Source organism: Somniosus microcephalus, chromosome 29 (genome assembly GCF_052327205.1).
Source record: "Somniosus microcephalus isolate GS21.2 chromosome 29, FLI_Smic_1.0, whole genome shotgun sequence".
Lineage (NCBI taxonomy): Eukaryota > Metazoa > Chordata > Chondrichthyes > Squaliformes > Somniosidae > Somniosus > Somniosus microcephalus.
In genome coordinates, this window is record NC_141015.1 from 1,997,554 (window position 1) to 2,024,199 (window position 26,646).

Genomic DNA, 26,646 nt, shown 5'->3' on the forward strand with positions numbered 1-26,646 from the left:
GTGAAGCAATTGAGACTGGTCAGAGTGAAGAAGCAATGTAGACGGTACAAATTGAAGGAGCACTCTTGACTGGGCAGTGTGAAGGAGAAATAGGGAGTGGTCAGATTGAAGGAGCATTTGGAACTGGTTAGAGAGAAGGTTCAATGGTTACTGGTCAGAGTGAAAGTGCAAAGGGGACAGGTCAGATTGAAGGAGAAATCGAGCCTGGTGAGGGTGAAAGAACAATGGGAACTGGTCAGAGAGCAGGAGCAATGGGGATTGGTCAGTATGAAGGAGCAATGGGGACAGGTCAGATTGAAGGTGCAATGGGGACTGGTCAGATTGAAGGTGCAATGGGGACTGGTCAGTATAATGGAGCCATGGGGACTGGTCAGAGTAACGGAGCAATGGAGACTGGTCAGAGTGAAGGAGCAGTGGGGATTGGACAGAGTGAACGTGCAATTGGGACTGGTCAGATTTAAGGAGCAATGGAGACTGTTCGGAGTGAAGGGGCAATGGAGACTGGTCAGAGTGAAGGAGCAATGGAGACTGGTCAGAGTGAAGGAGCAATGGAGACTGGTCAAATTGAAGGAGCACTGTAGACTGGTCAGAGTGAAGGAGCAATGGAGACTGGTCAAATTGAAGGAGCACTGTAGACTGGTCAGAGTGAAGGAGCAATGGAGACTGGTCAGAGTGAAGGAGGAATGGAGACTGTTCAGAGTGAAGGAGCAATGGAGACTGGTCAGATTGAAGTAGCCGTGGGGACTGGTCAGAGTGAAGGAGCAATGGGAACTGGTCAGAATGAAGGAGCAACGGGGATTGGTCAGATTGATTGAGCAATGGGGACTGATAAGATTAAAGGACCAATGGGGATTGGTCAGAGGGAAGGAGCAATGGAGTCTGGTCAGAATGAAGGGGCAATGGAGACTGGTCAGCGTGAAGGAGCAATGGGGACCGCTCAGGGTGAATTAGAAATGGGGACTGTTCAAAGTGAAGGAGCAATGGTCAGAGAGAAGGAGCAATGGGCACTGGTAAGAGTGAAGGAATAATGGCGAATGGGCAGAGTGAAGGTGTAATGGAGTCTGGTCAGATGGAAGGAGCAATGGAGAGAGGTCAGTGTGAATTAGAAATGGGGACTGGTCAGAGTGAAGGAGCAAGGTAGACTGGTCACAGTGAGGTAGCAATGGAGATTGGTCAGAGTGAAGGAGCAATGGGGACGGTCAGAGTGAAGGAGCAATACAGTCTGGTCAGAGTGAAGGATCAATTTGTCTGGTCAGAGTGAAGGATCAATTTGTCTGGTCAGAGTGAAGGAGCAATGGAGACTGGTCAGAGTGAAGTAGCAATTGAGACTGGTCAGAGTGAAGGTTCAATTTGTCTGGTCAGAGTGAAGGAGCAATGGGGACTGGTCAGAGTGAAGGAGCAATGCAGACCAGTCAGAGTGAAGGTTCAATTTGTCTGATGAGAGTGAAGGAGCAATGCAGACTGGTCAGAGTGAAGGAGCTTTACCGACTGGTCAGAACGATGGATCAATGGAGACTGGTCAGAATGAAGGAGCAATAGCGACTGGTCAGACTGAATGACCATTCGAGATTGGTCAGAGTGAAGTAGCAATGGAGAGTGGTCAGATTTAAGCAGCAATGAGAACTGGTCAGAGTGAAGGAGAAATGGAAACTGCTCATAGGGAAGGAGCAATGGAGACTGCTCAGTGTGAAGGAGCAATGGAGAATGGTCAGAGGTAAGGAGCAATGGGGACTTGTCAGTGTGATGAAGCAATGGAGACTGGTCAGAGTGAAGAAGCAATTGGGACCGGTCAGATTTAAGGAGCAATGGAGACTGTTCCGACTGAAGGGCAATGGAGACTTGTCAGAGTGAAGCAGCAATGGAGGCTGGTCAAATTGAAGGAGCACTGAAGACTGGTCAGTGTGAAGGAGCAATGGAGACTGGTCAGATTGAATTAGCCATGGGGATTGGTCAGAGTGAAGGGGTAATGGAGACTGGTCAGAGTGAAGGAGGAATGGAGACTGGTCAGAGGGAAGGAGCAATGGAGACTAGCCAGAGTGAAGGAGCAATGGGGACTGCTCAGAGTGAAGGAGCTTTGCCGACTGGTCAGAGCGATGGATCAATGGAGACTGGTCAGAGTGAAGGAGCAATGGTGACTGGTCAGAGTTAAGGAGCAATGGCGACTGGTCAGAGAGAAGGAGCAATGGGGAATGGTCAGTGTGAAGGAGCAATGGAAACTGGTCAGATTGAAGGAGGAATGGAGACTGGTCAGACTGAAAGAGCATTGGGGACTGATCAGTATGAAGGAGCAATAGGAACTGCTGGTCAGAGTAAAGGAACAATGCGGACTGGTCAGAGTAAAGGAACAATGCGGACTGGTCAGAGTGAAGGAGCAATGTGGACTGGTCAGAGTGAAGTAGCAATGGAGGCTGGTCAGATTGTAGGAGCAAATAGGACAGGTCAGATTGAAGGAACAATGGTTATTGGTCAGAGTGAAGGAACAATGGTTATTGGTCAGAGTGAAGGAACAATGAGGGCAGGTCAGAGTGAAGGAGCAATGGAGACTTGTCAGTGTGAAGGAGCAATGGAGATGGGTCAGATTGAAGGAGCAAAGTAGATTGGTCACAGTGAAGGAGCAATGCTGTCTGGTTAGGGTGAAGGGGCAATGGAGACTGTTCAGAGGGTAGGAGCAATTGGGACTGGTCAGATGAAGTAGCAATGGAGACAGGTCAGAATGTAGGAGGAACGGGGACTGGTCAGATGGAAGCGGCAAGGGGGACTGGCCAAATTGAAGGAGCAATGGGGGCTGGTCAGTGTGTAGGAGCAATGGTGACTGGTCAGCGACAAGGAGCAAAAGAGACTGGTCAGGGTAATGGAGCAATGGAGATTAGTTAGAGTGATGGAGCACTGGAGACTGGTCAGAGTGTAGGAGCAATGGGGACTGGTCAGTGTGAAGGAGAAATGGGGACTGGTCAGGGTGATGGAGCAATGGGAGCTGGTCAGGGTAATGGGGATTGGTCTGATTGAAGGACAAATGGGGATGGGTAAGATTGAAGGAGCAATGCTAACTGGTCAGGTTATAGGAGAAATGTAGAATGGTCAGAATGAAGGAGCAATGGAGACTGGTCAGAGCGAAGGAGTAATAGAGATTGGTCCGAATGAAGGAGCAATGTTGACTTGTAAGCGTGAAGTAGCAATGGGGACTGGTCAGAGTTAAGGAGCGATGGAGACTGGTCAGATGGAAGGAGCAATGGGAACTGGTCAGAGTGAAGGAGCAATGGAGATTGGCCATAGTGAAGCAGCAATGGAGTCTGTTCAGAGTGAAGGAGCAAAAGAAACTGGTCAGAGTGAAGGATCAATGTGGACTGGACTGAGAGTAGGTGCAATGGGGACTGGTCAGAGTGAAGGAGCAATGCAGATTGATCAGGGTGAAGGAGCAATGTGTACAGGTCAGAATGAATGAGCAATGGGGACGGGTCAGAGTGAAGGAGCAATGTGGACTGGTCAGAGTGAAGGAGCAATGGAGACTGGTCAGAGAGAAGTAGCAATGTGGTCAAGCCAGAGTGAAGGGTCAATGGAGACTGGTCAGTATGTACCGGCAATGGAGACTGGTCTGAGTAAAGTAGCAAAGCGGACTTGTCAGAGTGAAGGAGAAATGGGGACTGGTCAGAGTGAAGGAGTAATGGAGACTGATCGGAGTGAAGGAGCAATGGAGACTGGTCAGGGTGAAAGAGAAATGGGGACTGGTCAGAGTGAAGGAGAAATGGGGACTGGTCAGATTGTAGGAGCAATGGAGACTGGTCAGAGTAAATGAGAAAGGGGACTGGTCAAATTGAACGAGCAATTGAGACTGGTCAGAATCAAGGGGCAATGGGGACTGGTCAAAGTGAAGGAGCAATGGAGACTTGTCAGCGTGAAAGAGCAAAGGGGAATGGTCAAAGTGAAGTAGAAATGGAGACTGGTCAGAGAGAAGTAGCAATGTGGTTATTCAGAGTGAAGGAGCAATGGATACTGGTCTGAGTGAAGGAGCAATGGGGACTTGTCAGAGTGAAAGAGAAATGGGGACTGGTCAGAATGAAGCAGTAATGGAGACTGGTCAGATTGTAGGAGCAATGTGGACTGGTCAGATTGAAGGTGTAATGGAGACTGGTCAGAATGAAGGAGCAATGGAGACTGGTCAGAGTGAATGAGCAATGGAGACTGGTAAGAGTGAAGGAGCAATGGAGACTGGTCAGATTGACACAGCAATGGAGACCGGTCAGATGCTAGGAGCAATGGGGACTGGTCAGAGTGAAGGAGCAAAGTAGACTGGTCAGAGTGAAGGAGCAATGGAGACTGGTCAGAGTGAAGGAGAAATGGAGACTGGTCAGATGGTAGGAGCAATGGGGACTGGTCAGAGTGCAAGAGAAATGGGGAGTGGTCAGAGGGAAGGAGAAATGGGGACTGTTCAGAGTGAAGGAGTAATGGAGACTGGTCAGAATGTAGGAGCAATGAAGACTGGTCAGAGTCAAGGGGCAATGGGAACTGGTCAGATTGAAGAAGCAATGGGGACTGGTCAGAGTGAAGGAGCAATGGCGACTGTCAGTTTGAAGGACATTGGGAACTGGTCAGAGTGAAGGAGCAATGGGGACTGGTCATAGTGGAGGAGCAATCAGGACTGGTCGGAACGAATGACCAATGGAGACTGGTCAGAGTGAAGCAGCAATGGAAACTGGTCAGACTGAAGCTGCAATGGAGACTGGTCATAGTGACGCAACAAAGGAGACTGGTCAGAATGAAGGAGAAATGGAGACTGGTCAGAGTGAAGAAGCAATGGGGACTGGTCAGAATGAAGCAGATATACAGACTGGTCAGAGATAATGAGCAATTGCGATTGGTCAGATTGATGGAGCATTGGAGACTGATCAGCTTGATGGAGAAATGAAGACTGGTCAGAATGAAAGGACAATTGAGACTGGTCAAAGTAAAGTAGCAATGTGGACTGGTCAGATTGAAAGTGCAATGGGTACTGGTCAGAATGAAGGAGCAACGGGGACTGGTCAGAGTGAAGCGACAATGGAGACTGGTCAGAGTTAATCTGCAATGGAGACTGGTCAGAATGAAGGAGAAATGGAGACTTGTCAGAGTGAAGCGACAATGGACACTGGTCAGATTGAAGTAGCAATGGGGACTGGTCAGATTGAAAGAGAAATGGAGACAGGTCAGATTGAAGGAGCTATGGGGACTGGTCAGAGTGAAGGAGCAATGGAGACTGGTCAGAGTTTAGGAGCAATGAAGACTGGACAGAGTGAAGGGGCAATGGAGACTGGTCAGAGTGAAGGAGCAATGAGGACTGGTCAGAGTGAAGGAGCAATGGGGACTGGTCAGAGTGAAGGAGCAATGGGGACTGGTCAGAGTGAAGGAACAATGGAGACTGGTCAGTGTGAAGGAGAAATGGGGACCGCTCATGGTGATTGAGCAATGGGGACTGGTCAGAGAGTAAGTGCAATGGTGACTGGTCAGAGTGAAGGAGCCGTGGGAACAGGTCAGAGTGAAGGAGCAACGGGCACTGGTCAGATTGAAGGAGCAATGGGGACTGTTGAGAGTGAACGTGCAATTGGGACTGGTCAGATTGAAGCAGCAATGGAGACTGGTCAGGGTGAAGGCACAATTGAGACTGGTAAGAGTGAAGTAGCAATGGGCACTGCTCAGAGTGAAGTAGCAAAGAGACTGCTCATATTGAAGGAGCCATGGGGGACTGGTCAGAGTGAAGGTGCAATGGGGATTGCTCAGATTGAAGGAGCAATGGGGACTGGTCAGAGTGAAGGAGAAATGGGGACTGGTCAGAGTGAAGGAGCAATGGGGACTGATTAGCGGGAAGGAGCAATGGGAATGGTCAGAATGAAGGACCAATGGAGACAGGTAAGAGTGAAGGAGCAATGTGGACTGGTCAGAATAATGCAGCAATGGAGACAGTTATGAGTGAAAGAGCTAGGGGGACTGGTCAGAGTGAAGGAGCAATGGAGACTGGTCAGAGTGAAGGAGAAATGGAGACTGGTCTGAGTGAAGGAGCAATAGAGACGGTTCAGAGGGAAGGAGCAATTGGGACTGGGCAGATTGAAGGAGCAATGGGGATTGGTCAGAGAGAAAATACAATTGCAACTGGTCAGAGCGATGGATCAATGGAGACGGACTGAATGATGGAGCAACCGGGACTTGTTAGAGTGAAGGAGCAATGGGGATTGGTCAGAGTGAAGGAGAAATGGGGGCTGGTCAGAATGAAGCAGCAATGGAGACTGGTCAGATTGAAGGAGAAATGGAGACTGGTCAGTGTGAAGGAGCAATGGAGGATGGCCAGGGTGAATGGTTAATGGGGACTGGTCAGAATGAAGGTGCACTGGGGACTGGTCAGAGAGAAGGAGCAATGGGGACTGGACAGATTGAAGCAGCAATGGAAACTGGTCAGACTGAAGCTGCAATGGAGACTGGTCAGAGTGACGCGACAGTGGTGTCTGTTCAGAATGAAGGAGAAATGAAGACTGGTCAGTGTGAAGAAGCAATGGGGGCTGGTCAGAATGATGGCGATATATGGACTGGTCGAGAGAAAGTGCAATTGCGACTGGTCAGAGTGATGGAGCAATGGAGACTGGTCAGAATGAAGGGGCAATGGAGCCTGGTCAGAGTGAAGGAGAAATGGGGACTGGTCAGAGTGTAGGAGCAATGGAGTCTGGTCAGAGTGAAGGGGCAATGGAGAATGCTCAGAATGAAGGGGCAATAGAGACTGGTCAGAATGAAGGAGCAATGGGGACTGGTCAGAGTGAAGGAGCAATGGGGACTGGTCAGAGTGAAGGAACAATGGGGACTGGTCAGAGTGAAGGAACAATGGAGACTGGTCAGTGTGAATGAGAAATGGAGACTGCACAGGGTGATTGAGCAAAGGGGACTGGTCAGAGAGTAAGTGCAATGGTGACTGGTCAGAGGGAAGGAGCCGTGGGAACAGGTCAGAGTGAAGGAGCAATGGGCACTGGTCAGATTGAAGGAGCAATGGGGAATGTTGAGAGTGAATGAGCAATTGGGACTGGTCAGATTGAAGCAGCAATGGAGACTGGTCATGGTGAATGCACAATGGAGACTGGTAAGAGTGAAGTAGCAATGGGAACTGGTCAGAGTGAAGTAGCAAAGAGACTGCTCATATTGAAGGAGCCATGGGGGAATGGTCAGAGTGAAGGTGCAATGGGGATTGCTCAGATTGAACGAGCAATGGGGACTGGTCAGAGTGAAGGAGAAATGGGGACTGGTCATAGTGAAGGAGCAATGGGGACTGGTCAGAGTGAAGGAGAAATGCAGGCTTGTCAGAGTGAAGGAGCAATGGAGACTGTTTAGCGGGAAGGTGCAATGGGAAATGGTCAGAATGAAGGACCAATGGAGACAGGTCAGAGTGAAGGAGCAATGTGGACTGCTCAGAGGGAAGGAGAAATGGGGACTGGTCAGAGTAAAGGTGGAATGTGGACTGGTAAAGGGACAGGGGCAATGGAGCCTCATCAGAGTGAAAGAGCAATGGCGACTGGACATAATAATAGAATAATGGAGACTTGTCAGAGTGAAGGAGAAATGGAGACTATTCAGAGGGAAGGAGCAATGGGAATCGTCAGAGAAAGAGCAATTGCAACTGATCAGCGTGATGGAGCCATGGAGACTGGACATAATAATGGAGCAATGGAGACATGTCAGAATGAAGGAGCAATGGGGTTTGGTCAGGGTGAAGGAGCAATGGAGACTGGTCAGAATGAAAGAGAAATGGAGACTGGTCAGAGTGAAGGAGCTATGGGGACTGGTCTGAGTGAAGGAGCAATGTGGACTGGTCAGAGTGAAGGAGCAATGTGGACTGGTCAGAGTGAAGGAGCAATGTAGTCTGGTCAGAGTGAAAGAGCAATAGAGATTGTTCAGAGGGAAGGAACAATTGGGACTGGTCAGAATGAAGCAGCAATGGGGACTTGTCAGAGAGAAAGAGCAATTGCGACTGGTCAGAGTGATGGAGCAATGGGGGCTGGTCAGAGTGAAGGTGGAATGTGGACTGGTCAGGGTGCAGGGGCAATGGAGCCTGGTCAGAGTGAAAGAGGATTGGCGACTGGACATAATAATGGAGTGATGGAGACTTGTCAGAGTGAAGGAGAAATGGAGACTATTCCGGGGGAAGGAGCAATGGGGAATGGTCAGAGAGAAAGAACAATTGCAACTGGTCTGAGTGCTGAAGCCATGGAGACTGGACATAATAATGGAGCAATGGAGACATGTCAGAATGAAGGAGCAATGGGGTTTGGTCAGAGTGAAGGAGCAATGGGGACTGGTCAGATTGAAGGAGCAATGGAGACTGGTCAGCGTGATGGTGCAATGGAGACTGGTCAGAGTGTAGGAGCAATGGGGACTGGTCAGCGTGATGGTGCAATGGAGACTGGTCCGAGTGTAGGAGCAATGGGGACTGGTCAGAGTGAAGGAGCAATGGAGACTGGTCAGAGTGTAGGAGCAATGGAGACTGGTCAGAGTGTAGGAGCAATGGGGACTGGTCAGAGTGAAGGAGCAATGGAGACTGGTCAGAGTGAAGGAGCAATGGAGACTGGTCAGTGTGTAGGAGTAATAGGGACTGGTCAGTGTGTAGGAGCAATGGAGTCTGGTCAGAGTGAAGGGGCAATGGAGACTGGTCAGAGTGAAGGAGCAATGGAGACTGGTCAGAGTGAAGGAGCAATATAACTATAGTGTAACGATAAAAGTGGTTTACCACAAAGGGGCAGGAGGTTTAGAGGGGATTTGAGGAAAAACTTTTTCACCCAGCGGGTGGTTGGAATCTGGAGCTCACTGCCTGAAAGGGTGGTAGAGGCAGCAACCCTCACAACATTCAAGAAACATTTGGATGAGCACTTGAAATGCCATATCATACAAGGCTACGGACCAAATGCTGGAAATTGGATTAGATTAGACAGGGCTTGATGGCCGGCATGGACACGATGGGTTGAAGGGCCTCTTTCTGTGCTGTATGACTCTATGACTCTATGAAGGAGCAATGGGGAGTGGTCAGAGAGAAGGTGCAATGGGGACTCGTCAGAGTGAAGGAGAAATGGGAAGTGGTCAGGGTGAAGGAGAAATGGAGAATGGTCAGAGTAAAAGAGCAATGTGGACAGCTCAGATTGAAGGATCAATGGGAATTGTTCTGATTGAAGGAATAATGGGGCCTGGTCAGATTTAAGGACAAATGGAGACTGGGCAGAGTGAAGTAGCAATGGGGACAGGTCAGAGGGAAGGATCAATGGGGATTGTACAGAGTGAAGGAGCAATGGGACTGGTCAGATTGAAGGGGCAATGGGGACTGGTCAGAGTGAAGGGGCAATGGGGACTGGTCAGAATGTACGACCAATGGGGACTGGTCAGAGGGAAGGAGCAATGGGGATTGTTCTGAGTGAAGGAGCAATGGGGACTGGTCATACTGTAGCACAAATGTAGACTGATCAGAATGATGGAGCAATGGAGAATGGCCAGTGTGAAGGAGCAATGGATACTGCTCAGAGCGAAGGAGCAATGGATACTGCTCAGAGCGAAGGATCATTGGGGACTGGTCAGACTGAAGTTGCAATGGGGACTGGTCAGCTTGAAGTTGCAATGGTGACTGGACAGATTGAAGCAGCAATGGATACTGGTCAGAGTGAAGGAGCAATGGAGTTGATTCAGAGTGAAGGAGCAATGGAGCCTGGTCAGAGTGACGGAGCAATGGTGTCTGGTCAGATGGAATGTGCAATGGGCTCTGGTCAGAGTGATGGAGCAAATGGACAGTGGTCAGAGTTAAGGAGAAATGGAAAGTGCTCAGAGTGAAGGTGCAATGGGGACTTGTCAGAGATAAGGAGCAATGGGGACTGGTCAGAGTGAAGGACAAATGGAGACAGGGCAGAGTGAATCAATGGGGACAGGTCAGAGGGTAGGAGCAACGGGGATTGTTCAGAGTGATAGAGCAATGTGGCCTGGTCAGAGGGAAGGAGCAATGGGGATTGGTCAGAAATTAGTAGCATTGGGGACTGGGCAGAATGAAGTGCAATGGGGACTGATCAGAGTGAAGCAGCAACGGGGACTGATCAGAGGGAAGGAAAATGAAGACTGGTCAAATTGAAGGAGTATTGAAGGCTGGTCAGATTGAAGGATCAATGGAGATTGGTCAGAATGAAGGAGAAATGGGGACAGCTCAGAGTGTAGGAGCAATGTGGACTGCTTAGATTGAAGGACCAATGGGGATTGTTCAGATTGAAGTAATAATGAGGACTGGTCAGATTGAAAGACTGGGCAGGGTGAAGCAGCAATGGGGACAGGTCAGAGGGATGGTGCAATGGGGATTGTTCAGAGTGAAGTAGCAATGGAGACATGTCAGATTGAAGGAGCAATGGGGACTGGTCAGACTGAAGGGGCAATGGGGACTGGTCTGAGTGAAGGGGCAATGTTGACCTGTCAGAGTGAAGGACAATGGGGACTAGTCAGAGTGAATGAGCAAAGGGGACTGGTCAGAGTGAAGTAGGAATCGGGTCTGGGCAGAGTCTAGGAGCAATGGGTCTGGTCAGAATGAAGGACCAATGGAGACTGGTCAGAGAGAAGGAGCACTCTAGTCTGGTCAGTGTGAATGAGCAATGGAGACTGGTCAGAGTGAAGGAACAATGGAGACTGGTCAATGTGAAGGAGCAATGGAGAGTGGTCAGTGTGACGGAGAATTGGGGACGGGTCAGAGAGAAGGAGCAATGGGGCTGGTCATAGAGAAGGGTCAATGGGGACTGGTCAGAATGAAGGAGAAATGGAGACTGGTGAGATAGAAGGAGCAATGGGGGCTGGCCTGGATGTAGGAGCAATGAGGACTTGTCAGCGTGAAGGGGCAATGGGGACTGGTCATCGTGAAGGAGCAATGAAGACAGGTCAGTGAAGGATCAATGGGGACTGGTCAGTGTGCAGGAGCAATAGAGACTGCTCAGAGTGATGGAGCAATGGAGACTGGTCAGTGTGAAGGAGCAATGGTGACTGGTCAGAACGAAGGAGCAATAGGGACTGGTCAGAGTGAAGGAGAATTGGGGACTGTTCAGAGGGAATGAGCAATGGGGACTAGTCAGAGTGTAGGAGCAATGTGGACAGCTCAGATTGAAGGAGCAATGAGGATTGTTCAGCTTGAAGGAATAATGGGGACTGTTCAGATTGAAGGACACATGGAGACTGGGCAGAGTGAAGCAGCAATGGGGACAGGTCAGAGGGATGGCGCAATGGGGACTGGTCAAAGTGATGGACAAATGGATACTGAACAGAGAGAAGTGCAATGGGGACTGGTCAGATTGAATGAGCAATGGGGACTGTTCCGAGTGAAGGAGCAATGGGGACTGGTCAGAGTTAAGGAGCAATGGGAACTGTTCAGAGTTAAGGAGCAACAGGGACTGGTAATGTGCAATTGAAATGGGCAGGGCGGATTTTCAATGGATACTGGACTGTGCAGTGTGCAGTTACAATGGGGAGTGAACAGGCTGCAGGTTCAATTCGAAGATATGAATCCACTCGTTTAAAATCAGCTTCTGGTTAATGCGAAGAAGCCAGTCCATTGCAAAAACAAGAGGTGGTGCCACTAATTGACAAACCTGCAGAATAGCTCGCTGTGGTTGAGAAGCGAGAACGATGTAATAAATTGCTGAATGTGTTGCATTATTATGATCCAATTAGTTTTAGACCCAGTTGCAGAGAGGCTGCAACCAGATGAAGTGGACAGCATCGCCTGAAGTGAAGCCAGCGTCAGAAAGGGCATACACCAGATGTTTGGACAGCCGGGTTCCCATAAGGGAGGCTCCGGTGGAATTGAAGCTGAGTAACTTTCTACCTTCACCTGTGCGTATTCCCTGATTATGGTGTCGGTGTGGGCTCCCTGGCTGAGCATGGATAAAACTTTGGAATATCAAAGTGTAATACCGCCAGCGACGGACCGAATGAAAGGTTTTCAATAAAGAAAAGTCGGTGTGCATTTAAAGAGAAATTAACCGACAGAAGCAAAACGTTACATTCTTAAAACAACCTCATGTTACATTGACAGAAATTGCACTGGATCGGCAAGTTCGAGCAAAACGTTCAAATGAATTATACAAATAAACAGCTACTAAATTATCAACATCATTATTTACTGAATTATGCAACTCATGTTTTAAAGAAATATCCAAAGAAATGTTCTCCGAAATATCTACTCAATAATCTATCGAAATAAATACTGAAATATACAAAGAAATATCCATCCGATTATGCACCCAAACTTTGACCGAATTAAATTAAAATATCCAAAATTATCCACTCAAATAACCACTGAAGTAAATACTGAAACATCAAACGAATCTTTTACCGAATTATTCAAATAATAAACACAAATATTCAAAGAATTAAACACTCAAATATCTACAGTATTAAACACTGAAATATGCGAAGAATTTTACATAGAAACATAGAAAATAGGAGCAGGAGTAGGCCATTCGGCCCCTTGAGCCTGATCTACAATTTAATGAGATCAAGGCTGATCATCCAAACTTGGTAACCTGTCCCTGCTTTCTCCACATATCCCTTGATCCCTTTAACCTTAAGAAATATATCTAACTTCTTCTTGAATATATTTACTGAATTGGCCTGAACTGCCTTGTGTGGTAGAGAAATCCACAGGTTCGCCACTCTCTGAGTGAAGAAATTCCTCATCATCTCAGTCCTGAATGGCTCACCCCTTATCCTTAGGCTGTGACCCCTGGTTCTGGACTCTCCCGCCATCGTTCCTGAATCTAGTCTGCCTAGTCCTGTTAGAACTTTATAAGTTTCAAGTGATCCTTTCTCATTCTTCTAAACTTTAGTGAATATAAGCCTAATCGACCCAATTTCTCCTCATACATCATTTCTGCCATCCCAGGTTTCAGTCTGGTGAATCTTCGCTGCACTCTCTCCATGGCAAGAACATCCTTCCTTAGATAAAGTGCACAAAACTGCACACAATACTCAATGTGTGGTCTCACCAAGGCCCCGTACAACTGCAGCAAGACATCCTTGCTCCTGTCCTCGAATCCTCTCGCTACGAAGGCCAACATACCATTTGCATTCTTAACCGCTTGGTGGACCTGCCTGCTTACCTTCAGCAACTGGTGCACAAGGTCACCCAGGTCTCGTTGCACTTCCCCTTTTCCCAATCTATTGCAATTCAGATAATAATCTGCCTTCCTGTTTTTGCCACCGAAGTTGGTAACCTCGCATTTATCCATGTTATATTGCATCTGCCATGCTTCTGCCCAATCACCCAATCTTTCCAAATCACACTGGAGTTTCTTGGCGTCCTCCTCACAGCACATACGCCACCCAGCTTTGTGACGTCTGCAAACTTGGAGATATTACATCCAATTCCCTCGTCTAGATCATTAATATATATTGTGAATAGCTGGGGTCCATGGACCGATGCATGCGGTACCCCACTAGTCACTGCCTGCCACTCAGAAAAAGAGCCGTTTATTCCAACTCTTTGCTTCCTGCCTGCCAAACAGCTCTCTATCCAAGACAGTACCTTGCCACTAATCCCATGTGCTTTAACTTTGAACGCTAATCTCTTATGCGGGGCCTTATTGAAAGCCTTCTGACAGTGCACATCCACTGGTTCTCCCTTATCTATTCTACCAGTTACATCCTCAAAATATTCCAGTAGATTAGTCAAGCATGATTTACCTTTTGTAAATCGATGCTGACTTTGTCCGATTCTGTCACTGTTTTACAAGTGCTCTGTTATTACATATTTTATAATGGACTCTAGCATTTTCCCCACTACCGATGTCAGGTTTACCAGTCCATACTTAAACATTTTCTCTCTACCACCTTTTTAAAAAACATGTGTTACATTAGATATCATGCAATCCATGGTAACTGCTCCAGAGTCTATAGAATTTTGGAAGATGACCAGCAATGCATCTACTATTTCTAGGGCTGCATCATTTAGTACCCTCGCTTGCAGATTATCAGGTCCTGGGTATTTATCGGCCTTCACTCCCATCAATTTCCCTAACACCATTTCCCTACAAACACTGATTTCATTCAATTCCTCCCTCTCATTATACTATATGTTCCCCGACCTCTTTGGGATGTTATTTGTGTCCTCCTTTATGAAGACAGAACCAAAGTATGTATTTAATTGGTCTGCCATTTCTTTGTTCCCCGTTAAAAATTCCCCTGATTCTGATTGCAAGGGACCTACGCTTGACTGCACCAATCTTTTTTTCTTCACATATCTATATAAGATTTAACAGTCAGTTTTTATGTTCCTGCAAGCTTACTCTCATAATCTATTTTCCCCCTCTTAATTAATCCCTTTGTCCTCCTTTGCTGAATACTAAACTGCTCCCAATCCTCGAGTTTGCTGCTTTTTCTGGCCAAATGATATGTTCTCTCCTTGGATCTTATCCTATCTCTAATTTCCCTTGTTAGCCGTGGTTGAGTCACCGTTTTTCTTTTATTTTTATGCCAAACAGGGATGAACAAATTCTGTAGTTCATCCATGTGATCTTTAAATATTTGCCATTGCCTATCCGCCGTCAACACTTTAAGTGACGTTCCCCAATCCATCCTAGCCAACTCGTGCCTCATACCATCGTAGTTTCCTTTATTTACATTCAGGGGCCTAGTCTCTGTGTCAACTACATTACTCTCCATTTTAATGAAGAATTCTATTATATTATGATCACTCCAAACCAAGAGGCCTCGCACATCAAGATTGCAAATTAATCAGTTCACATTACATAATACCCAGTGTACGATGGCCTGATCTGTAGTGTGTTCCTCGACATATTGGTACAGGAAACCATATCATATACACTCTAGGAATTCCTCCTCCACAGTATTGTTAATAATTCGGTTAGCCCAATCTATATGTAGATTAAAGTCACCCATGAATACTGCTGTGCCCTTTTTGCATGCATCTATAATTTCCCGTTTAATGTCTTCCCCAAGATCAGCATTGCTCTTTGGAGGTCTGTATACAACTCCCACTAACGTTTTCTGCCCCTTGGTATTTCTCAGCTCTGGCCATACTGCTTCCACATCATCAGAGCTAATATACTTCCTTACTATTGTGTTAATCTCCTCTTTAACCAGCAATGCTACCCCACCTCATTTTCCTTTTATCATGTCGTTCCTGAATATTGAATACCCCTGGATGTTGTACTCCCAGTCTTGATCATGCTGGAGCCAAGTCTCCGCAATCACAATTATATCAAATCCATTTACATCTATTTGCGCAGCTAATTCATCCACCTTATTACAAATGCTCCTCACATTAAGACACAAACCCTACAGGCTTGATTTTGTAACACTCAGAGTCCTTTCGGAATTAGTATTTACTATAGCCCTGTTAGATTTACACCCTTGATTACTCTGCCTTCCACTTTTGCTTTTCTCCTTTTTAGCGTGTAAAGTTAAGGCACATGGGATTGGGGAAAGGTACTGACTTGGATAGAGAACTAGTTGGCAGACAGAAAGCAAAAAGTTGGAATAAACGGGTCTTTTTCCAAGTGGCAGGCAGTGACTAGTGGGGTACCACAGGGATCGGTCCTTGGACCCCAGCTATTCACAATATATATTAATGATCTAGACAAGGGAACTAGGTGAAATATCTCCAAATTTGCAACCGACACAAAGCTGGGTGGGCGTGTGTGCTGTGAGGAGAATGCCGAGAAACTCCAGGAAGATTTGGACAGGTTGGGTGATTGGGTAGAAGCATGGCAGATACATTATAACGTGGATAAATGTGAGGTTATCCACTTTGTTAGCAAAAACAGGAACGCAGGTTATTGTCTGAATGGCAATAGATTGGGAGAAGGGGAAGTGCAACGAGACCTGGGTGTCCTTGTGCACCAGTCGCTGAAGCAGGTGCAGCAGGCGGTTAAGAAGGCAAATGATATGTTGGCTTTCATAGCGAGATGGTTTGAGTGCAGGAACAAGGATGTCCTGCTGCAGTTGTACAGGGCCTTGGTGAGACCACATCTTGAGTATTGTGTGCAGTTTTGGTCGCCTTATCTGAGGAAGGATGTTCTTGCCATGGAAGGAGTTCAGCGAATATTCACCAGACTGATACCTGGGATGGCAGGAATGACTTATGAGGAGAGATTGGATCGATTCGGCTTGTACTCGCTGGAGTTTAGAAGAATGAGAGGGGATCTCATCGAAACTTATAAAATTCTAACAGGACTAGACAGACTAGATGCTGGAATGATGTTCCCGATGGTCAGGGAGTCCAGAACCAGGGGTCACAGTCTAAGGATAAGGGGTAGGCCATTTAGGACAGAAATGTGGAGGAATGTCTTCACCCAGAGAGTGGTGAACCTGTGGAATTCTCCACCACAGAAGGCAGTACAGGCCAATTCATTAAATATATTCAAGAACGAATTGGATATATTTCTCAAGGCTAAAGGGATCAAGGGGTATGGGGAGAAAGGAGGGACTCGGTACTGAATTTGGATGACCAGCCATGATCGCATTGAATGGCGGATTGGCACGACGGGCCGAATGGCCTACTCCTGCTCCTATCTTCTATGTTTCTATGTTTCCTTCCGTTCTTTTGTTTCTATCCTTGCTTCCCTTTCCTCTGTCTCCCTGCACAGGTTCTAAGCCCCTGCCATTTCAGTTTAAATCCTCCCCAACAGCACTACCAACCACTTCTTCCTAATAAATACATTTTCCCTTCAGTTATTTGCTGAAGTTAACATTAAAATGTACAAATAATTGCGTTTTGCATTAACCACTGCTCGATCAAAATAGAACCTCTTTTTGAACTCATATTGATGGGCAGGCGAGTAAAAATAATATATTCAGAAGACATACTTTTCAGTTACATAGATACATAGAGATAGGAACAGGAGTAGGCCATTCGGCCCTTCGAGCCTGCTCCGCCATTCAATGAGATCATGGCTGATCTTCGTCTGAGATCATAGCTGATCTTACCAGTTCAGTACCCCGTCCCCGCCTTTTCTCCGTAACCCTTAATCCCCTTAGCCTTCAGAAATATATCCAATTCTCTCTTGAAAATATTTATTGAATTAGCCTTCACAGCCCTCTGTGGCAGGGAATTCCACAGGCTCACCACTCTTTGAGTGAAGAAATTCTTCCTCATCTCTGTTTTAAATGATTTGCCCGCTATTTTTAGACTGTGGCCCCTGGTTCTGTGCTCCCCGGCCATTGGAAACATTCTCTCTGAATTCAGCCTGTCCAGGCCTGCCATAATTTTATATGTTTCGATGAGATCCCCTCTCAATCTTCTAAACTCCAGTGAGTACAAGCCCAAACTATTTAATCTCTCTTCGTAGGTCATTCCCGCCATTCCAGGTATCAGCCTGGTGAATCGCCGTTGCACTCTTTCCATGGCAAGAACATCCTTCCGCAGATGGGGCGACCAAAACTGTACACAATACTCCAGATGCGGTCTCACCAGCACCTTGTACAGCTGTAGTAAGGTATCCCTATTCCTATACTCGAACCCCCTTGATATGAAGGCCAACATACCATTTGCCTTCTTAATCGCCTGTTGCACCTGCATGCTCTCCTTCAGTGACTGGTGCACAAGAACACCCAGGTCCCTCTGCACTTCCCCATCTCCCAATCTATTGCCATTTAGATAATAATCTACCCTCCTGTTTTTACACCCAAAGTGGATAACCTCGCATTTATCCACATTATAGTGCATCTGCCACGTATCCGCCCATTCCCCCAACCTGTCCAAATCGCACTGCAGCCTCCTGACATCCTCATCAGAGCCCACCCCTCCTCCTAGTTTAGTGTCGTCAGCGAATTTGGAAATATTGCATCCAATTCCCTGATCCAGATCATTTATATATATTGTGAACAGCTGGGGTCCCAGGACAGATCCTTGCGGCACCCCGCTGGTCACTGCCTGCCACTCCGAAAACGAGCCGTTTATTCCAACTCTCTGTTTTCTATCCGCCAGCCAGTTCTCTATCCACGTTAATACTTTGCCCCCAATCCCATGAGCCTTAATTTTGCATGATAATCTTTTGTGTGGAACCTTATCGAAGGCTTTCTGGAAGTCAAGGTACACCACATCCACTGGCTCTCCCCCATCTATTTTACCAGTTACTTCCTCAAAAAATTCCAGCAGATTAGTCAAACACGATTTACCCTTTGTAAATCCATGTTGACTCTGTCCGATCCTTTCCCCATTTGTCAAGTGCTCCGCTATTTTATCCTTAATAATGGACTCTAGCATTTTGCCCACAACCGATGTAAGGCTTACTGGTCTATAATTCCCTGCTTTCTCTCTACCCCCCTTTTTAAATATTGGGGTAACATTAGCTACCCTCCAATCCACGGGTACTGTTCCCGAGTCAATGGAGTTCCGGAAGATGATCCTTAGAGCATCTGCTATCTCCAGGGCCACCTCCTTAAGTACCCTAGGATGTAGTTTATCAGGCCCCGGGGATTTGTCGGCCTTCAGTCCCCTCAACTTACCCAACACCATATCCCTAGAGATACTAATTTCTGTCAGCTCCTCCCTCTCATTAGTCCCTATGTTTGCCGATATTCCTGGGAGGTTATTTGTGTCCTCCTTTGTGAATACAGAACCAAAGTATGAGTTTAATTGGTCTGCCATTTCCTTATTCTCCATTATATATTCTCCCGAATCGGACTGCAAGGGACCGACTTGGGATTTTACCAGTCTTTTCCTCCTGATATACCGATAAAAGCTTTTGCAGTCTGTCTTTATGTTTGCTGCAAGTTTACTTTCGTATTCTATTTTCCCCTTCCTGATTAATCCCTTTGTCCTCTTTTGCTGTATCCTGTACTGCCCCCAATCTTCCGGTCTGGTGCTTTTTTTTGCCAGTTGATATGCCCTTTTTTTTGATTTTATGCTGTCCCTAATTTCCCTCGTTATCCACGGTTGAGTCACTTTTTTAGGTTTATTTTTATGCCAAACCGGTATAAACATGTTCTGGAATTCTTCCATTCTATCTTTGAATGCTTGCCATTGTCTATCCACTGTCAATCCCCCCAGAAACACCACCCAATCAATCTTACCCAATTCCCGTCTCATACCCTCGTAATTCCCTTTATTTAAGTTCTGGACCTTAGTCTCTGATTCAATTTCCTCACTCTCCATCTCGACTGAGAGCTCGATCATATTATGATCGCTCTGACCCAAGGGGCCTCGTACAAGAAGATTGCTGATAAGTCCCTTCTCATTGCACAATACCCAGTCTAAAATGGCCTGATCTCGAGTCGGCTCCTCGACATATTGGTCCAGATAACCGTCCCGAAAACATTCCAGGAATTCCTCCTCCTCAGAATTTTTACTAATTTGGGTAGTCCAATCAATATGTAAATTAAAGTCACCCATGATGACAGCTGTGCTCTTATCGCCCGCTTCTCTAATTTCCCTTTTTATGCCTTCCCTCACCTCCATATTACTATTTGGAGGCCTATATATCACACCCACTAACGTTTTCCTCCCCTTGCTATTTCTCATTTCTACCCGTTGTGGTGTAGTTACTGTAATGACCCTACTTTCACAGAATCACAGAAACCCCACAGTGCAGATACAGGCCATTTTGGCCTATCGAGCCTGCACTGACACATATCCCACCCGATCACCATAACCCCTACACCAACACATATCCCACCCTATCCCTGTAACCTCACGTATTTAATCCCCCTAACACTAAGGGTCAATTTATCATAGCCAATCATCCTAACCGGCACATCTTTGGACTGTGGGAGGAAACCGGAGCACCCGGAGGAAACCCACGCAAACACAGGGAGAATGTGCAAACTCCACACAGACAGTCACCCGAGGCCGGATTCGAACCCGGGTCCCTGGCGCTGTGAGGCAACAGTGCTAACCACTATGCCACCGCGCTGCCCTTTGATAAACCACAGAATGATTGGTATATCTACAAATTACCTAAGTCCACATTAGTTTAGCAACAGTATGCGTTGCACAATAGCAACACAGAATTGCATTTTTCTGTGGCACCATTCATTTTCTGAGAACATTTCTAAGCACCAATTAATTTCTGAACTGTTAACACAGTTGTTGCAGCCAATGCGCAAACGTGTGGGATTCAATGGGCAACAATTTTAATTTTGCTGGTTTAAGACTGCAACACTGGCAACAACAACGGGTGAACTCTGAGAACTGTGCCACCTGCACAGAGACCTGGTTTAAAATAGTAACCGTGGTTTAACAACTCTGACAACGCAGCACTACCTAAATATTATAGGTGTAAATATCAGAATTAGACTTGAACACACAACTATTCGAATTAGATTCCGGAACTCTGGAAACCAAGTCAAAACATGCATATTGGATCGGACCTTATAATGATAAATTATAACTACAGTGGAGTCGTTTCAAAAATGAAGCAGTGTAAAGATAACTGATAGGGTTGTATTCAATAATATGTTGCACGACTTACTAATTGGGAAAATATAGCAAGAACAGAGCAACTGCTTGCGCGACTCGCCTGCATTATCATGGTAATTTAGGATGCCCAATGATACACGGGAACTTGATGAGGAATAACCTGAAACCGCTACACTTTCCAATGTAATTCAGTTATAGTTAGCAGCACCTTTTGCAGTAAAACACAAAAACAGGACTGAGAGGACAAAATTGGACAGAGCTGAATCATGTGATCCACGGAAGTGCTCAAGGTGCAGACATGATTGAACATTGCTTCAAATTATAAATAAAATCAGACCTCAGAATTCGTAAACTTATACAACGTTGTGTTGTGTTTTAGCAAATATTACTGATATGCTCACTGTAGACAATTCAAAAGACATTTTGCTGAAATAGAAATAAAGTGACTGGGTAGTGCTTTCTTTCCTTCCAACAGCAGAGGAATCATTAATATACAGTTTCAATTATTTCAAAGTAAATTTTGGAGAAAGCGAGGGTCACGGTATTATTCAGCTCTGTGTAGTTATTTACATGGTACAGAGGTTAAATCAGGCGACCCTATATCGCACGTGATAATGACGTTTGATCCTGAAACCAGATTGCAAGACATTCAGTTCAGAATAAGCACGGTGACGTCACTAGAAGCTGGAGTGTGAAAGAATACACAACGTTAATTAAACCGGGAACATTAGGCTTAACCTGACATTACAGCTTACATAACTGTGCAAGAGAGGAATAAGAAAATCTGCCGCTTCGTCAGACAAGAAGCATGAGAAGCCATATAGTAAACAGAGATGTATTCAATTAGTATTTGTTTAAAACCACTTACCAGGAATACCAACGGCTGCGAGAATCGGGTAGTAAATAGCTTCTATCCGATGAAGTAGCGGGAGATCCATTTATTTTGAGGAGCGATGATTCCTGTTGTGATGGATATATCAGGCCCGGTGGAAACTGTGAAGTGACACATTGAAAGCAGCCCTTATTTCTATGGCAGGGAAATCTCCAGCGTGCAGTTCTGTCCCAGGGCAACTGATATTAGTTACAGTTATTTGAACAATTATGGGAATAAACGTTTCAAAGTAACACGTCAAACATTGGAATATTATCTTTGATCTGCTGGATAACAAAGATGCTAAATGGTAAAAAAACAATTGATAAATGTTACAGGAGTTAGGTCAATGCGGGGGAGAACTGAGTGGGCTTTCCAGAGATCGGTGTTGGGACAGTTATCATTGCTAATTTACCTCAATAATAAAGGATAGAATGCTCAAAGTAAATTGATCAATTTGGCAGATGTTGTGAAATGAGGGAGGGCACTGTAAGTGGAAAAGAAAACTCAGAAACAACACTATGTTTTGGGCTGAAATGTTTCCGTAAAGCTAAGGCTATAGTAGCAAATGCCCTAGGAATCAAATACACTGGGTACTGAACAAGTCAAATCAAGGCAAACAGCAATCAACAAAATCAGTAAAATAATGTCTACAGATCGCAAACAAAGAGTACATGAGAACATAAGAATATAAGAACATAAGAATTAAGAACATGATTAGCCCATACATTATAGGCCCCCAAACAGTCAGGGGGAGATAGCAGAAAAGATATATAGGCAAATCTCAGAGACGTTTAGAAATAATAGGGTAATAATAGTAGGGGATTTCAACTTCCACAATATTAATTGGGATTGTCAGAGTGTGAAAGGCTTAGAGGGTGCGGAATTCATAAAGTGCATCCAGGAGCGCTTTTTGAGCCAGCACATAGAAAGTCCTACAAGAGAGGGGCGGTACTGGAGCTAATTCTAGGGAATGTAGCCGGGCAAGTGGTAGAAGTGTCATTAGAAGAGCATTTTGGTGACAGTCACCATAATTCGGTGAGATTTAAGGTAGACATGGAAAAGGACAAAGATGGACCTCAAATAAAATGTCTAAATTGGTGGAAGGCCGATTTTAATATGATCAGGCAGGATCTGGCCAAAGTGGACTGGGACCAGCTACCTGTAGGAAAGTCCACATCAGAGCAGTGGGAGTCTTTCAGAAAGGAGACATAGAGAGTACAAAGCCAACATGTTCCCGTAAATGTCCAGGGTGGACTAACATTTCGAGGAAACCCTGGTTGTCAAGGGATATACAAGAATGGATTACGAAAAAAAGGGAGGCTTTTGGCAGATACAAAGGACTAAAACAGTGGGAGACCTAGAGGAGTATAGAAAGTGCAGGGGGGTATTTTAAAAATAAATTAGGAGAGCAAAGAGGGGGCATAAAAAATTCTGGCGGGCAAAATAAAGTAAAATCTCAAGGTGTTTTATAAGTATATTAAGCGCAAGAGGATAACCAGGGAAAGAGTAGGGGCCATTAGGGGCCAAAGTGGCAAATTTTGTGTAAAGCTGGAAGATGTAGGTGATGTTATAAATTAATATTTTGCATCTGTGTTCACTATGGAGAAGGACAACGTAGGCATAGAAATCAGGCAGGGGGATTGTGATATACTTGAACAAATTAGTATTGAGATGAAGGATGTACTAGCGGTTTTAGTGGGCTTAATAGTGGATAAATCCCCAGGCCCAGACGAGATGTATCCCAGGCTGCTGTGTGAGGCAAGGGAGGAAATTGCAGGGGCTCTGACACAAATATTCAGAACCTCTCTGGCCACAGGTGACTGGAGGACAGCTAACGTAGTACCGTTATTCCAGATGGATAGTAGGGATAAACCAGGGAATTTACAGGCCAGTGAGCCTACATCAGTGGTAGGGAAAGTAATGGAAAATATTTTGAAGGACAGAATTAGTCTCCACTTGGAGAGACAAGAATTAATCAAGGATAGTCAGCATGGCTTTGACAGGGGGAGATTATGTCTAACCAATTTGATTGCATTTTTTGATGGGGTGACTAGGTGTGTTAATGAGGGTGGTGCAGTTGATTTAGTCTACACGGAATTCAGTAAGGCTTTTCAAAAAGTCCCGCTTGGGAGGCTGGTCAAGAAGGTAAGAGCCCATGGGATCCAGTGCAATTTGCCACATTGGATCCAATATTGGCTTCATGGCAGGATGCAGAGGCTGATGGTCGAAAGTTGCTTTTGTGACTGGAAGTCTGTGTGCAGTGCTGTACCGCAGGGATCGGTGCTGGGTCCTTTGCTGTTTGTAGTGTACATTAATGATTTAGATATGAATGTGGAAGATATGATCAGTAAGTTTGCAGATGACACAAAAATTGGTGGAGTGGTAAATAGCGCAGAGTGAAGCCTCAGGCTACAGGATGATATAGACGGGTTGGTTAAATGGGCTGAACAGTGGCAAATGGAATTTAACCCTGAAAAGTGTGAGTTAATGAATTTTGGGTGGACTGACAAAACAAGGGAATACACAATGAATTGTAGGACCCTAGGAAGGGCAGAGTTTCAAATGGTCTTGGAGTGCATGTTCGTAAATCCCTGAAGGCAGCAGGACAGGTAGAATATGTCGTTAAAAAGTCATATGGGATAATTGCCTTCATTAGCCGAGGCATAGAATATAAGAGCAGAGAGGTTATGATGGAGCTGTGCCAAATGCTAGTTAGGCCGCAGCTGGAATACTGTGTGCAGTTCTGTTCGACACACTATAGGAAGGATGTGATTGCATTGGAGAGGCTGCAGAGGAGATTCACCAGGATGTTACTTGGGCTGCAGCGCTTCAGCTATGAAGAGAGACTGGACAGGCTGGGGTTGTTTTCCTTAGAGCAGAGAAGTCTGAGGAGGGGAAGTGATCAAGGTGTACAAAGTTATGAGGGGCATAGATATGGTAGATAGAACGGAAATTTTCCCATTAGTAGAGGGGTCAATAACCAGGGGGAATAGTTTCAAGATAAGGGGCAAGAGGTTTAGAGGACAAACTTTTCACCCAGAGGGTGGTTGGAATCTGGAACTCACTGCCTGAAAGGGTGGTAGATTCAGGAAACCTCACAACATTAAAGAAGCATTTAGATGACCACTTGAAACGCCATAGCATACAAGGCTACGGACCAAGTGCTGGAAAATGGGATTAGAATAGACAGGGCTTGATGGCCGGCGCGGACACGATGGGCCAAAGGGCCTCTTTCTGTGCTGTGTAACTCTCTGGGCTGGATTTTGATTCAGGGGCGGGCTGGCATCGTGTAATCCGCATTTTGTGTTTTCCACCCGAATCAAAATCGATCTGGGAGATTGATGCGAATTTAACTTAATTGGCCAATTGAGTTCCAGCATTTGGGAACCCATGGCAAATGAGTTTCTCCAGTTTGAAAGTTGCATCCGATGACATCATCATTGCTGCTGCATTTAAGGCCTGCAACAAGCCTTCGTTCTTCTGCAGACTGCCAACCTTTTGGCCTTTCATGCTAGAGGGATCTGGAGGCAGACTGGCCAGTGAAGGATTTAGGTCTGCTCCTAGATTTGACGATGTTGCCCTGCAGGCTTTAGTTGAGGGAGCAAGAGCTCATAAAGAGGTGCTTTCCATTCTTCAGGGAGGAAGAAGCTTCCCCAGCAGACCAAGGCTGTGTGTATCCAGGTGGCAGAGGAGGTCAACTCATTATCAGTAACCCACAGAACCTGGATTCAGTGCAGAAAGATATTTCATGACATTCTGCGCACTGTGTAGAAGTGCCTTACTTCTTAGCTCTGGGTAATGACTCAATACACACTTGGATTCGTCAGACGGACAGGCCTTTTATTTTACTTCTCTTGCAAGGGGAATCAGCACCTCCACTCAAGGGGTGAGGCTACTATTCCAATGATACAGTGTAAACGTTCTATATTTATACAGTGTAACAAACAAGTTTGATTGAAATCCCTTTGTTCCTCTATCAGGATACATTTTAGATTAATCATCAGGTAGAAATAACATATTGACAGAAGGATCCTGGACACATAAGTCAACCGTTAATCTATAACAGGGCATGAATCGTGTAACCGGAGGTCCTCTTTAATCATATATAAGGGAGGCAAGCTTTGCTTTCGGTCACAAGTTATCAGGTCATTGGTACATCAAAGAAACTCATTATTCCACTTCTACATTCTCATTAGGTGGGCAGGCATCTGTTCTTGGCTGTAGTTCGAGTACGTGCAATAGCTCTAGTTACACATCGACACTTGCCCAGTGTCAAGTCTGAAAACTTTTACCCAGCAAGCACTTGAAATTAACCCCTTATATCATGTAGATTTCCTCATTCCCCCCTTTTGTCCTTTCTAAGGACAATCTATTTCGCTAAGTTTAAGAAACTCTACATCAAAGGTCTCACCCTTAATATCCTCATATTCAGACATCATTGGTACTGGAGGAGTTGACGTTAATAAGGAAAGGACTTTTGTACACAATAATTTTAAACAACCAATCAATAAACTAATTAAAATTATTATCATCACAATTGCGATTAAGGTTTCCAAAATTTGCTTTCCTAGTGCTCCTCCCCATCCTGAAATCCAATCCCACATGGACCATGGTTCAGGTTGACGTAGTTTCTCTACAGCCTCCTTTATGTGGTTTACCAGGTTGGTGATATTTTCTGAGCTATCTGGGATATAGGTGCAACATTCGGTTTTTATGATTGCACATGTGCCCCCTTTTGCCAACAATTAGTCCAGAGCCATGCGGTTTTGTAAAGCAACAGTGCGCATAGCCACCATTTCTGCGTTTATCATTGGCTATTTGTTCCAGCACTGCTGCCATGTTTATAGATTCTCTTGCCAGCTTCCCTGTTCCATACCAGGGAAATGCTATAGCAAAGAACCTTTCAGTTTCTGTAATGGCTCGTTTTACTCGTGTCCCAGGGTGGCTATCCAAAGATGAAATATGATGTATATAGGGCACTACATATCCCAAGTAACATGACCCAGTCCAATTTTGTGGTAACCAAGGGTATGCTCTATGCCCACAGATGAAATAGGTGTTATTATAGGCTTCAAATTTGTTCCATATCTGGTGCATCATTCCTATTCCGTATTCTCCTTTCCAGATTTTTTTGCTAGTCAAATTTTGTACTGTGGACAGATTCCACCATCCCCAATAAGGCCATTCGATTGCACCTGGTGGTTTAGTAGTAGTTTTAGTCAAAGTGTAGTTACATTTGCACTCACTCCATCCAACCATCAATCCTTCTCCATTGTCGTTTACAAGACAGACTTCTCCTTTTGTTTTATTTATGGTTCCCATTGACGTAACTAATAGACTCTCTGGATTCCTTCGATTATCATATAGGGGATGAAAC

General features: G+C 45.6%; 1 pseudogene; it reads right to left on the minus strand.

Moving 5' to 3' along the window:
* The window catches only part of LOC147098192 (uncharacterized), a 104,163-nt pseudogene extending 82,830 nt beyond the window's left edge, over positions 1–21,333 (minus strand).
* Positions 21,334–26,646: the final 5,313 nt, after the last annotated feature.